This window comes from Spermophilus citellus (assembly GCF_964194105.1).
Source record: "Spermophilus citellus genome assembly, chromosome: 13".
Classification (NCBI taxonomy): domain Eukaryota; kingdom Metazoa; phylum Chordata; class Mammalia; order Rodentia; family Sciuridae; genus Spermophilus; species Spermophilus citellus.
Window position 1 is genome coordinate 70,681,311 of NC_138193.1, and position 12,920 is coordinate 70,694,230.

Genomic DNA, 12,920 nt, shown 5'->3' on the forward strand with positions numbered 1-12,920 from the left:
CGTGTAAGTCTAATATTTTCCCAACATTTCTATGGTAATCAATACCATTCTTGTTAATTAACTTTGGTCTTGATAAATTATTTTTTGGTAAATTTTATTATGTGTAAGCATATATGTATACAATTATATCACACATTCTGAAAAATGTGCAAATTGTAAATGTAGAGCTCAATGATTTTCACAAAGTGTGACCAACCCACAAAGAAATAGAACACCACTGGAAGGTTCCAATCCGTACCGTCCTTCTCCCCAAAGTAGCTACTCTCCTGAATTTTCTTACCATAGATGAATGTTGCCTGATTTTGAATTTTATATAAAAAAATGCATTTATTCCTTTGTGTCTGTCTTTTTTTGCTCTTTCTTATTTTTGTGGGACTTTTCCATGTTGTGTGTAGTTGTAGTTACTTATTCTCATTGCTATTTGTTAGTCTATTGTATAAGTATACAGGTTTCTACTATAAGTGAACACGTAAATTGTTTCCAGTGTGGGGCTAAAACATAGTGGGCCCGTAAGCATTCTAATACGTGTTTTATGTGCTCCATGTGTGCATTTCTTTCTATTGGATAAGTGATCATGTTAATCGCCTCTGAGCTACTGTGAAGTATGTGTAATAGAAATTATTTGTATATTTTTCTTTCCAAACTATGGTTTTCTTAATTTCTTACATAGGGCACTTCTTTGCTTCTCATGTAAAGTCAAGAACAAAATTCTTTCAATGCTCTTGAGTGCTGACACTGTGCTAGCAATTTTTTAAATAACTTTTTAAATTTATTTTTATGTGGTGCTGAGGATCAAACCTCTGAGCCAATCCCAACCCTATGCTAGTAATTTTTTTTTTTTTTTGCTTGGGGGTAGGGTACCAGAGATTGAACTCAGGGGCACTGAGCCACATCTCTAGCCCTGTTTTGTATTTTATTAGAGACAGGGTCTCACTGAGTTGCTTAGCGCCTTGCCAAATTGCTGAGGCTGGCTTTGAATTCACAATCTCTTGCCTCTCCCTCCCAAGCTGCTGGGATTACAGGCATGTGCCACTGCCCCTGGCCTAGCAATTTTTAATATATGTTCTTATTAAATTTTCTTAACAATTTTTATGGTAGATATCTCCAATTTTTAGACTCCCCCCATATCCCCCCCGAAAAAAAAAATCACTCTGCAGTATCTATAGAGGCCTGCCTGGTACTATTGTAAATTAGTGAAATATATCACACTTACACATAGGGGGATCTGAGTAATTTTTGAAAGGGAGGGACAATTATGATAAATTCCAGTCAGTTTTTATTACACAGGATTATGGAAATGTTGTCTGATGTATGTAGGCCTGATTTTCAGAATACTGTGTGGGCCAAACAAGATACTTCTACAGACCAAGATTGAGCTGGGCAGCATCAATTTGAAGCCTCTCTCCCAAACTCAGAAGACCAAGCTTAATTTCTTGTGTTTAACAACTTTAAATTAAACACTTTGAATATGAAAGTTAAAAAAATGTTTTTCTCATTCAGAAAAAGTTGCCGTAGAGTACCCACTTTATTTTATTTTTTATTTTTTGAAAATTGAGGATGTTGAGTTTTTTTTTTTTTTAAAGAGGGAGAGCACGCACGAGAATTTTTTAATATTTATTTTTTAGTTTTCAGCGGACACAACATCTTTGTATGTGGTGCTGAGGATCGAACCTGGGCTGCATGCATGCCAGGCGAGCGCGCTACCGCTTGAGCCACATCCCCAGCCCGAGTACCCACTTTATTGATGTACTGGTACCTGTATTGCGGATCTAGTGTGGAGGCTATTTTGATTTCTAATGTCAAGGAACTTGAAAGGTAGCACACATGTAATTTGTGTGTAGAAAGAAGAAAAGATACACAAGTAATGCTGACATCTTTTTCTCTAAAAAATTAATTTACCAGTATCATTCCCCAACTATATTGCCAGAAGGGTGGTTAAGAAGCAATATTAAAGTTTTTTTTTTTTTTAAAGAGGCTACTGAGATACAGCTTGAAGATTTCCCTATGTGATTCTTATATCTCTACTCAGTTACTCTTTAGTAGAATTTCCACTGTGTTTGTGGGGATTTGCCATTACCACGTTTATCAAAATACTTGTGGCAGAAATCACCACCAAGCATTTTCAGTCCTCTACTGGGTGCAAACTCTACCTTTCAAGCTCTCATCTATAATAATGGGGAGAAGCCATATTTTTAATCCAAGGAGCAGTTATATGGATTATATTCTGTTATTTTGTTTGCTTGGATGAAATCTTAAAGGTACTATAAATAGGGCCAGCTTTAGTTAAATTTGGGCTTATGTGAAGTCCATCTCACCCTCTTGTGGTTTGAACATGTCCCCCAAAGTTCATACGATGGAAACTTGATCCACACTGTGGCATAGCTGGGAGGCTGGGTTAATGCCATTATAAAGGGAATGGGCTTTTTATTGAGGAGGTAGGTGCTTAAAATGTGACAGCTTTGGCCCTTTGTGCTCTCTCATGCCTATGTGCTGCCTTCTGCCGTGTGTATGATGAAGCAAGAAGGCCCACACCAGATGCCAGTACCTTGGTCTTGGACTTCCAATCTCCAGAACTGCAAGCCAATAAATTTCTGTTCATTATCAATTACTGGTCTATTGTTTTCTATTACAGTAGCACAAAATAAACACTCCAATTCTGGTGGCATATAGATTAAGATTTCTGAGCTGGGCATGGTGGCACATGCCTGTAACCCCAGTGGTTCAGGAGGTTGAGACAGAACAATCTCAAGTTCAAAGCCAGCCTCAGCAATTTAGTGAGGCCTTCTCTCTAAATAAAATACAAAATAGGTTCAGTGGTAGAGTGCCCCTGGGTTCAATCCCCAGTCCCCCCCCAAAAAAAAAAAAAAAAAAAATATATATATATATATATATATATATATATTTAAATATGTATTGCCAGATATATATATATATATATATATATATAAAATTTGTATTCTTATATATATATAAAATATGTATTGCCATATATATATATATATATATATATATCTGTAAAATTTGTATTCTTAGGAATATGGCCCTTAAAAGAAAAAAGTTACTCTACATTATTTATAAATATATATCTGACACTATATCCTATTCATGTTTTCCTGGAATTCTTTGCTCACCACACATATTCACATTCACTTCACACTTTTTTTTTTGGTGTTGTGATTGAACACAGGACAGGGCCTTGCACATGCTAAGCATGTGCTCTACCACTGAGCTAAGGAACTCATATCTCCAGCAGCAGATACAAGAATAAAGCACATATCTTTCTTTTTATTTTTTTAAATTAGGGTTTTATAGTTATAAAGTTTTATAGTATTTGGGTTAATCCCCACAAACTTGTATGTTCATGGAATTCTATTTTAGTTCATGAGTCTCCCTTTTCTCTCCCTTTCCTCCCATCCTGCCTTCCCTCTCCCATTCTCTTTCCTCTACTTGACTTCCTCTCACTCATTAATTTATATTTGATTGGTTCTTTATATTATCCTATTCTTCCCTCCCCATTTCATTTATTTTACTCTAGTTTCCACATATGAGAGAAATCATTGAACCTTTGAGTTTCTATGTTTGGCTTATTTCACTTAGTGTGATATTCTCCACTTCCATCTATTTACCAGCAAATGCCATAATTTCATTTTTTCTTTTATAGCTGAGTAGAACTCCATTTTGTGTGTGTGTGTATATATATATATAGAGAGAATAATTTCTTAATCTATTCACCCATTGATGAGCATCTGGGTTGATTCCATAATTTAGCTATTGTGAATTGTGCTGCAGTATGCTAATCACAATAGCCCATATCTTAAACCCAAGTGATACATCAGCTAGACATTAGTAGGATTATGGCTGCATTCACTGTGGTTTGTAATTTATGAAAGAATTGCTCAATGTGAACATTTTATAAGTTATAATAATACTGAAGTAGTCATGTTGAAGATATCTTGCTGAGAATGTTCTGAAATGAATCACCAACTCACGGCAAATGTAAGGTTTGCCTGATGCAAGGTATGTCTGTGTCTTCAGGGTAATAGCACGTACCAAAAATCCTCGTTTATACTCATCTCTGCCTAAATGCTAATTTGAGCAATGGAAATAATTTTGAAGTATAACATTAAAAACTATACATTTTGAGCATGTGTAGAAAATGAAGACAAAGTTTGAAGGAAAGGGATCATTCAGTTTTGGAAGAAAACAAAAGTACAATCACAATCCATTCGGCCTGTGAGTATGTAAAGGCCCTCACATTAAAGATACAATCAACTTTAATCCACATCAGGTAAAGAACTAAAGAATAAGCTTTTTTTTTTCATTCCTAGTATTGGGAATCAAACAAGTCCTTGAGCATGCTAAGCAAGCACTCTTATTACTGAGTTATATCCGTAGCCTAAGAATAAACTTTTTTCTTTTTTTTTTTTTAAGAATAAACCATTTTAAATTGAGACAAAAATTTGCTGAAAGTGGAGACTATGAAGGCTGATACTGGATGAATGAGGAAAGTTGTAGGAGTTTTTTTGTTTTGTTTTGGGTACTGGGGTTTAAACCCAGGGGCTCTTTACTACTGAGCTACATCCCCAGTCTTTTTTTATGTTTTATCTTTATTTTTTTAAAATATTTTTTGAGTTGTAGATTGACACAATGCCTTTATTTTATTTGTTTATTTTTTTATGTGGTGCTCGGGATCAAACCCAGTGCCTCACTCGTGCTAGGCAAGTGCTCTGCCACTGAGTCACAACCCCAGCCCTATAGTTTTATTTTTAGACAGGGTCTCGCTACATTGCTGAGGGTCTTGCTAAATTGCTGAGACTGGTCTTGAACTTGCAACCCTCCTGCCTCTGCCTGCTGAGCCTCTGGGATTACAGCTGTGCGCCACCACACTTGGTTTAGGAGTATCTGTTCTTATGGAATTAAAAAATTAACTAGTTTCCTTCCTCAGTGTCATATAATTATAGTAGTTCTGAATGTTGGAGAATAGCCCTCAAGAAAGTTTTTTGAGCTAGTCTTTTTGGTCAAGGGCCATACAAGATCATTTAATTCAATAACCATTTCCTGATTATCTATTAAAAGGTTAATAAGACATTCTACATATCTGTGGGTACTTGCAATCTAGAAACACAGGTAAACACAAACAATTGTAACACAAACTGGGAAGCATTAAAATGGAAGCATAATAATAGGTTTCTTTGGTTAGGATTTATTAGAATGTAGTACCAATTTGACTCAGTAGATGGCAGCAGAATTGCCAGTGACACCACCATGTGAATTGTTTTGGGGGGAAGAAAGAGAGCTTTTTGTTGGTCTTATTGTTGCTGCTTATTTATTTTTAATATGGTTATTCTGGTTGGAAAGCTTGGATTGCTTGAGGACTATTGTTGGAAATTTGTATTCTTAGGAAGATGGCCCTTTAAAGAAAAAAAGTTACTCTACATTAAAATATTTTAAAGTCCTAGCTCTTTTTCTTTTGAGCTTTTCAAAAGAAGCAGAGGCTAGGGTGGGGTGAGTAGGGTGAATGGGGCCTCCAGAGGAGGGCTTTGTTTGCTAGACATTGGATTTCTTTTCAAGGCACTTCAAAGACTTTATTGTAGTAGAATCCTGCTCCTTACACAGAGATCCCACACTGTTAGAAGCTTGACCAGATCCTTAAGGTTTGGCTGACTTTTCTATTTGTGCTGCTTTGGGTTGAAGCACAGACTGGCTGAAAAGTTGTTGCTGATGCCATAACTGTAGCTGTGAAACAGTTTGGCATGCCTAGTCTATTATTTAGGAAACTAAGGTGGACTGGGATTGTGGCTCGCCTAGCACGGGTGGGGCCCGGGTTTGATCTTCAGCACCACATAAAAAAAAATAAAGGCATTGTGTTATTAAAAGAAAGAAATGTAGGTGTAAAAATACAACAGGCTGGTCAATTAACTGTTAGAGTGTGGGAAGTTTTTTTCCCCAAAACCATTGAAATGGTTTTCAAAACTAATTGAAGAAGGAATCTGCTTCTTCTGTGTGCCTAATGTTCAACCCTGGATTCAAAATAGGAGAGTGAGATTATTACAGAGTTGAAAGCAAGAGGCATCTCTTTATGCCTCTGAACAAGACCCTGACCTTGGGACTAATTCTGAGATTCCTTGTTGTTTTCTGATCAGGCCTACTAGCTTGCAGATATATCCCCATATAACACATGGCTTATGAGCCAAGGTTAAGCTTGGTTTCACCTCACAGTTGGGGCTTCCTTTGTTTCCACCTCTACCTTCATCTAATATAGGGTAGTGAACTTGTCATTTGAGCACCTTGAAATTTCTCCAAGAGTGTCTAAAGGAGGAGAAACAACAGTGTTTGAAGCTTCTTGAAGAAGTGAGTACATTTAGGACATGAAATTATTCATAAGTCAAGGTTTCTCAATTTCAGTACTGTTGACATTTGGGGCAGGACATTGCTGTATGGGGCTGTCCTGTGCCCTGTAGGCTGCTGAGCAGCATCTTGGCCTCAATCCGCTAGATGCCAGTAGTTTTTCTAATGAGTATAAAAATTCCACTAATCTACAATTAAACATATTATTGGGTGATTCTTCTGTAAAGAGGGTCAAAGATAGAAAATAATTGAATATGCCTTCTTTATCTTTCTTGTGCATAAATCACCATTTACCATGAAGATCTGAAAGCACCATGAGTTAACTGCAGAGAAACAAAACAGGGCTTACCTCACTTTTAATTGATAACTCAGGGATGCTCATCAAGAAGGAAGTTGGGGCTGGGGTTGTGGCTCAGTGGTAGAGCACTTGCCTAGCATGTGGGAGGCACTGGGTTCAATCCTCAGCACCACAAAAAAAAGAAATAAAGGTATTGTGTCCATCTACAACCAAAAAATATTAAAAAAAAGAAGGAAGTAACTGAGGTGCTCAGATTTCTTACACAGACAAAAGCATGTCACCCCCAAGCATGAGCTGTTTGCCTTCTGAGCTCCGCAGAAGTGCCCTCTTGTTTTGTGAGGTGCCATGTCTTCTGTTTTACTTTTCTTCTTCCCACCTCTGGATCTCTTCCTGTTTCTTCAATTAGAATCCCAGTCAGAGTCTCCAGGCTGTGGGAATGCCTGCTTAGAAGAATAGGAATGAAGGAAAGTGCTCTCAGTGGCTTGTAAATGGTAACTTGTTGCACTAGGGACTCCTTTAGCAGAAGATAATAGAGGTGACTCTAACAGGTGAACAATTGGTACAGCCATTAAACTGACCAGCATCCAAACCAAGATTTGAAAGGGCCTCTTTTGTGCTCTTTATAGAAAACCACAGAGATGATGATAGGATTAAAAGTATAACCCTTACAGAGAAGCTAACAGAAAATGGGATCATTCATTTGGAAGAAAATATTGAAGATACAAAAAAATATTAAAGATGAACCATGGGGGTCACCGTTTATGCACAGAACCTTATAAATGTATTCTATCTCAGCCTAAGATAACAAAAATAAGCTAACATGGGGCGTGAGAACTTTAAGTTATTGCAAGGGGACATTTTTGATGATTACACATGCCACCCAGCCACAGAGACCTGTGAACACCTCTTACTGAGGCACGTACATGTGAAGATGCACACTCATTACAACCCCTTCCACCACAGATATCATTAAAACCCCTCACATTTGGAAACGGGTGCAGGACCCAGAACTCACTGTCATCCCATCAAAAACACAGATGCATAAATCACCTTTATCCCTGCTTTCCCTGAATACACACACCACCACTTCCTTCATAAACTTTATATGGGGACCAAGTGTGGTTTTGGAGACATCTTTAAAGATCTTTGAGAATTGCCTGTAGCTATATCTGGCTGACTGGTTGAGGCAGGGTGTGGTCCTGTAATCGAAAGGATAGTTTTTTTGAGTTCTACTGCTTTGGTGCTCAGATGCCCAGTACCCATGTTGTGGTTGGCAGTGAGTTGTCATCTACCTAACTTTATTCTCTAAATAAGGACTTGGGCAATGTTCATTCACAGGTATGAGTTACCTGACAAGACTTGTGGATGAAGATCTCTCTGCCTTCAGCTGGGGCTCTGCACATTTACTTAAGCAGCATTGTAGGTTAGGCTTCTCCAAAGGCTGACTCTGAGATGATTTGTGTGCAGGTTGTCCATCAGGAAGAGCTCTTGGTGTCAACATTGGAAGGAAGCACCACTGGGCTGGGAGAAGTTAAACCTTTAAGAAGTCCCCACAGAGACCTCAGCTGATCACATGGAAAGCTCTGAAGTTGGGAGGGCCCCGCTCGGGTGTCCCACATGGAACAAAGGGACTGGGTTTTGATATTTTGATGAATGTGTTACTAGATGGGGGTTGTCATATGAAGAAGGCATGACCTTGGGCAGGGCAGCTTCCTTTAGCCCAGGCATTCCCCAAGGAGTGCTGATAACCAGGGTCTTCTTCCAGCAGCTCTCCCACCACATGAGGGAATAAATCCTTCCTTCAAGAAAGGGGGACATCACAACCTCTACCACAAGCAGCTTCCACTGTCTTCTACTGGACTCTGAGACTTTCCTTCACCCTTACTCATTTATAAAAGAAGCATTTTCCCTCCTTCAGGAACGTGTTTCCCTTCCCCTCATTCCCATTCAGCTCTTTACTACCCCAGTACATGGAGTAAATGCAGAATCCCATTGATTTTCCCTCCCTCCCTCCCTCCCTCCCTCCTTCCTCATCTTCCTTACTTTCCTCCTTCTCATTAGGCAGATCACAGCCAGCCTAGATAGCAAGCTAAATGTCAACTGGATTTAGCTTTTCGGCCACGTGTTCCCCCTGTCCTCTGCAAATACCTGGTGGATGAATTCCCAGGGCAGTAGTGATGGACCAGAGTCAGGTTAGCTCAGGTGTGCTAGTTGGCAGGGTCTTGATCAAGGCCTGTTTCCTTGATTACCTCTCTAAAATAGGGAGAGGCCATTGGACTAAGTGATCTCCAACTTCTAACTCCAATGTCTGATAACTTTTTTGGGGGGCGGGGTACAGGGGATTGAACTCGTGAGTACTAGAACACGGAGCCACGTCCTCAGCCCTATTTTGTATTTTATTTAGAGACAGGGTCTCACTGAATTGCTTAGCACCTTGCTTTTGCTGAGGCTGACTGTGAACTCGTGATCCTCCTGCCTCAGCCTCCAGAGCCACTGAGATTACAGGCATGCACCACGGTGCCTGGCTGATAACTTTTTTGATTTGAAGGCTTTTCACAAAAGGAAATGAAAACAAAAGGGTCACCTTTTGCCATCTTTGTGTCCTACCTCACCCACACAGAATACCTTGGAGCCTCCATCCCCAGATAAAAGCAAGATGTGAAATTTGAGGTGGCATAAATTGAGGTATTTGGGAAGTGAAGTTTTGGAATGCCCCAGAACATTTTGGAAACCTGTCTGAATTGAAATCTGCAAGTTCTTAGCAGCTCATCCTAAAGCTGCACTTTTTCCGTCTTTAAGCATCTGGTGTGAGGTTAAATGAAGGTGAATCAGGTTTGCAGCATTTGAAACTGTACAGGGGAACACACTGTAGCAAGAGCATTTCCTGCCCTGCTGATTTCATTCTATTGGCGTCGCTCTGCTTTTCTTAATGTGAAGGTTTTTTATTATTGTTTTTGTTTTTTACTTTTTCAATTTTTTTTTTTTTTTGTGTGTGTGTGTGTGTTGTTGTTTCACGAGACTGAGCTTGTATAAACATTGGCCCTTGAAAGGAACTCAGGGAGACCAGGTAAAGACCATTCAAATAGTTCTTTTTGTTCTGGGCTGGTTGTTTCATTCAGTAATGACAGACCATGATAAATGAGTTGCAGAGTTAATATAGCACAGAGGGTAGAAGAAGTTGGAGAGAAAAGGCTGGTGGAAAAGTGAACTTGGCTGTTCAGAGAGCAGACCTGAGCTTGTTTGCATAGTAACTCGGATATGGTTACTTATTTACGAAGCACATTTCCTCTGAGGTGTGGAAAACAGACTTGCTGTGAACCTGATCTCTGCCCTAGGATGCTCAGGCTCACGAGGCAGAATCCAGCAGGGACTCCCCACCCCCCAATTCTTCCCATCCCACCTTCATAATTCCCCTGCTGAAGTGGCAGAATTCAAAAAGTCTATTTACTTGTCTTGAGATTATGGAGCGTGGAGACCAGGACAGCGGGGACAGCATTTGGTCACTATTGTTTACTCCCTGCACATCCTAGGCCTTTGGAAAGTGAGGATGTAAAGTAATCTGCTGACTGAATTGGCAATGAAGCCTGCGAATACCTGAAAGTGGGAGGAAGGTAAATACAAAAGAGGAGGAGAAGCCTTGGAACTCCCAAACAGGATATCCACCCTGAAGTGTGAGGAGAGAGTCGACTGAGGGAGAGACTGAAGGATGGAAGAATCACCCTTTTGAAAAAGGGGCCAGCTGGAGGCCTGCGGTAGGAGAAAATCCCAAATAAGCTTGACCCTTGTCCGAGTGTATAGGTCTGAGTCTTCCAGAACAAGGTGAAAATTAAAAACAAAAAGAAACCCCTCTCCCTCCCCCACTCAAAAACGCCTACCTCAAACAGAGACTCCCCCAGACTCTTAGTGGTGCCCTCATTACACAGCAGAAAGAATAAAGAAGTGATTTAAGCATTCTGAAATTGAAATAACTATTGCCAAACGCCAGAGGATCAGCAGAATCATTACATTCCAGAAAATGCCGAACCTCTGAGGCCTCTGTATTCTTCCACCCTGAGGTCAGTGCTGGCAGCCCACGCTGTGCTGCTTTGTAAGAATGTGTTGCTAGGCCAGGGCCTCCAGAAAGATGAGGGGAAGGAAGGGCAAGCACCCTTGGCGGGAATTTGGAAGCTTTGCATTGAAGATAAGTGAACAGGCGTTGGACACAATAGTTGCTCTGCCCCAGTGATGAATGAGGATAAGGATGATCTTTGCAGCTGATCAGATGTGGACGCAGGTGTTCCTAAGTCAGGGGCCCGACGAGAAGATGGAATTTATCCCAGTGGTTAAATAAATTAATAAAGGGATTATTAACAGATATTATAGATTATTCCTTAACAAATAAAGAATGTCAGGATACCCAGAGACTTGTACTAGTGGAAAACCATTACCTCCAAAAAGCAAAGGGACAAAGGAAGGAAGAAAACTCTGTACAGGAACCAGTGAGAGCTGGAGGTATGAAAGGTGGGACCTCCGTGGAACTGTCATCACACAGGGACACAGGGACATGGCTATGGGACACCCAATCAGGGAAGCAGTGGGGAAGAATACTCTGCCCATTTTTCCTGCTGGGGTTTTCCTGTTGGCCAACTGGTCCCTAGGTGTTCTCTGGATGATGCGGTTCTGGGGGGTCAGCTCCTGTGGGTTGAGTGTACATGAAGGTAGCCAAATGGAGAACAATCAGTAGCAAACTGATCACTAACGCAATTACCATAAATCATGCATATTAAATATTTCATATAGCTTCCCATATGTTATCTCATTTAATCCTTAAAAATTACTCCATAAAGAGGCTGAGCCGGGGACTCCATAGACTACCAGAGGCTAATGGGCATAGTGCATACTCACGCCTCATTGCATGTTTAGGCTGATGAGCTGAGAAGAGGGGAAGTGTGTTGGAACCCATCATCTGGAGCTTGAGGCCAGTGGGACAGTGACTGTGAACACTTTGTCCTCTCTCTTCAGCCTTTGTGACATTCCCATATTGGTGCTTTCTATTCTGAAGGGAGGTTGCAGAACTGACGGTCCTGAGAAGGGCATGTGGCCTGGGCACGCAGGAGCATGACCTGGACTTTGTGTCTCTAGGTCCTTGGATGTATGAATCTCCTCGGCTGCTGTTTCTCAGACTGAGGGATTGGGACAGCTCATGTGCAACCCTGAGTGAGTGACCCTCTAGAGACTTGGGGGCAGCAGGCAGCAGACACTGACATCAGGTCTACTTCACTGTAAGTTAATTCAAGAAAGAACAGACATTTGATCTGAAATGCAAGGTCTTATCACCAAATGAATATTTCATCATTCAAGTCCCACTGAGCTGAGGCAGGGGACAGGGCTTTGGTATATGCCCAAGTCCTCTCAGATGTTCAAGGACTCCCTTCTAGGGAAGGGGACAGAGAAGGGCCTGAGGCTGTCATTAGAGAAGGTGGGAGAGGGGTGGGTCAGGAGCCAGAGGCTGGAGGCCAAGGATTGCCCCTCATGAGCTCAACTGACATGCTGAGTCACTCAGCTAAGTCACCTTTATTTGCCTTAGTTTTTTCAATTGCAAAATAGAAATGACTTCCTATACCAGCTCTAGTGCCCTTTTCTTGTTGCAGAGATCAAAAGTGATAGCACATGAAAGCACTTTGGAAGGCAGAAAATGTTATAGCAAATGTACCAATTATTAATACTGACCATGTTTTTTTCAGAAAATGTCCCTTAAGGGGCCTAAACCATGGTTGAGCTGCCTTTATTCATTTATTTAACAGATATTTATTAAGTACTTGCCATATGCCAGGGGCTTATATTCTGCCTTATGGATTGGCAGGGTTCTTTCTATATTTTTATCTACTCACCAGGCCTGAACTTTAAAGGTTTTATTTTAACCTCTGCTCTCTAGAGTTGACAAGGAATGTAAAAAGAAATCAAATGCTTGTCAGGGGGTGACAGGGGCAGTGTGTGGTGGCACATGGCTGTAATCCCAGCTAGTTGGAAGACTGAGGCAGAAGAATCCCAAGATCAAGGCCGGCCTCAGCAACTTAAAGAGGCCCTGAACAACTTAGAACCTGTCTCAAAATAAAAAATAAAAAGTGCTGGGGATGTAGCTCAGTGGTAAAGTAGCCTGAGTTCAATCCCAAAACTTAAAAAGTAATTTTTATAAGGGGGGCTGGTGTTGTAGCTCAGTGATAGAGCACTTGCCTAGCATGCACAAGGTCATGTGTTTGATTCCCAGTACCAAAAAACAAAGGGGGTGATGAGA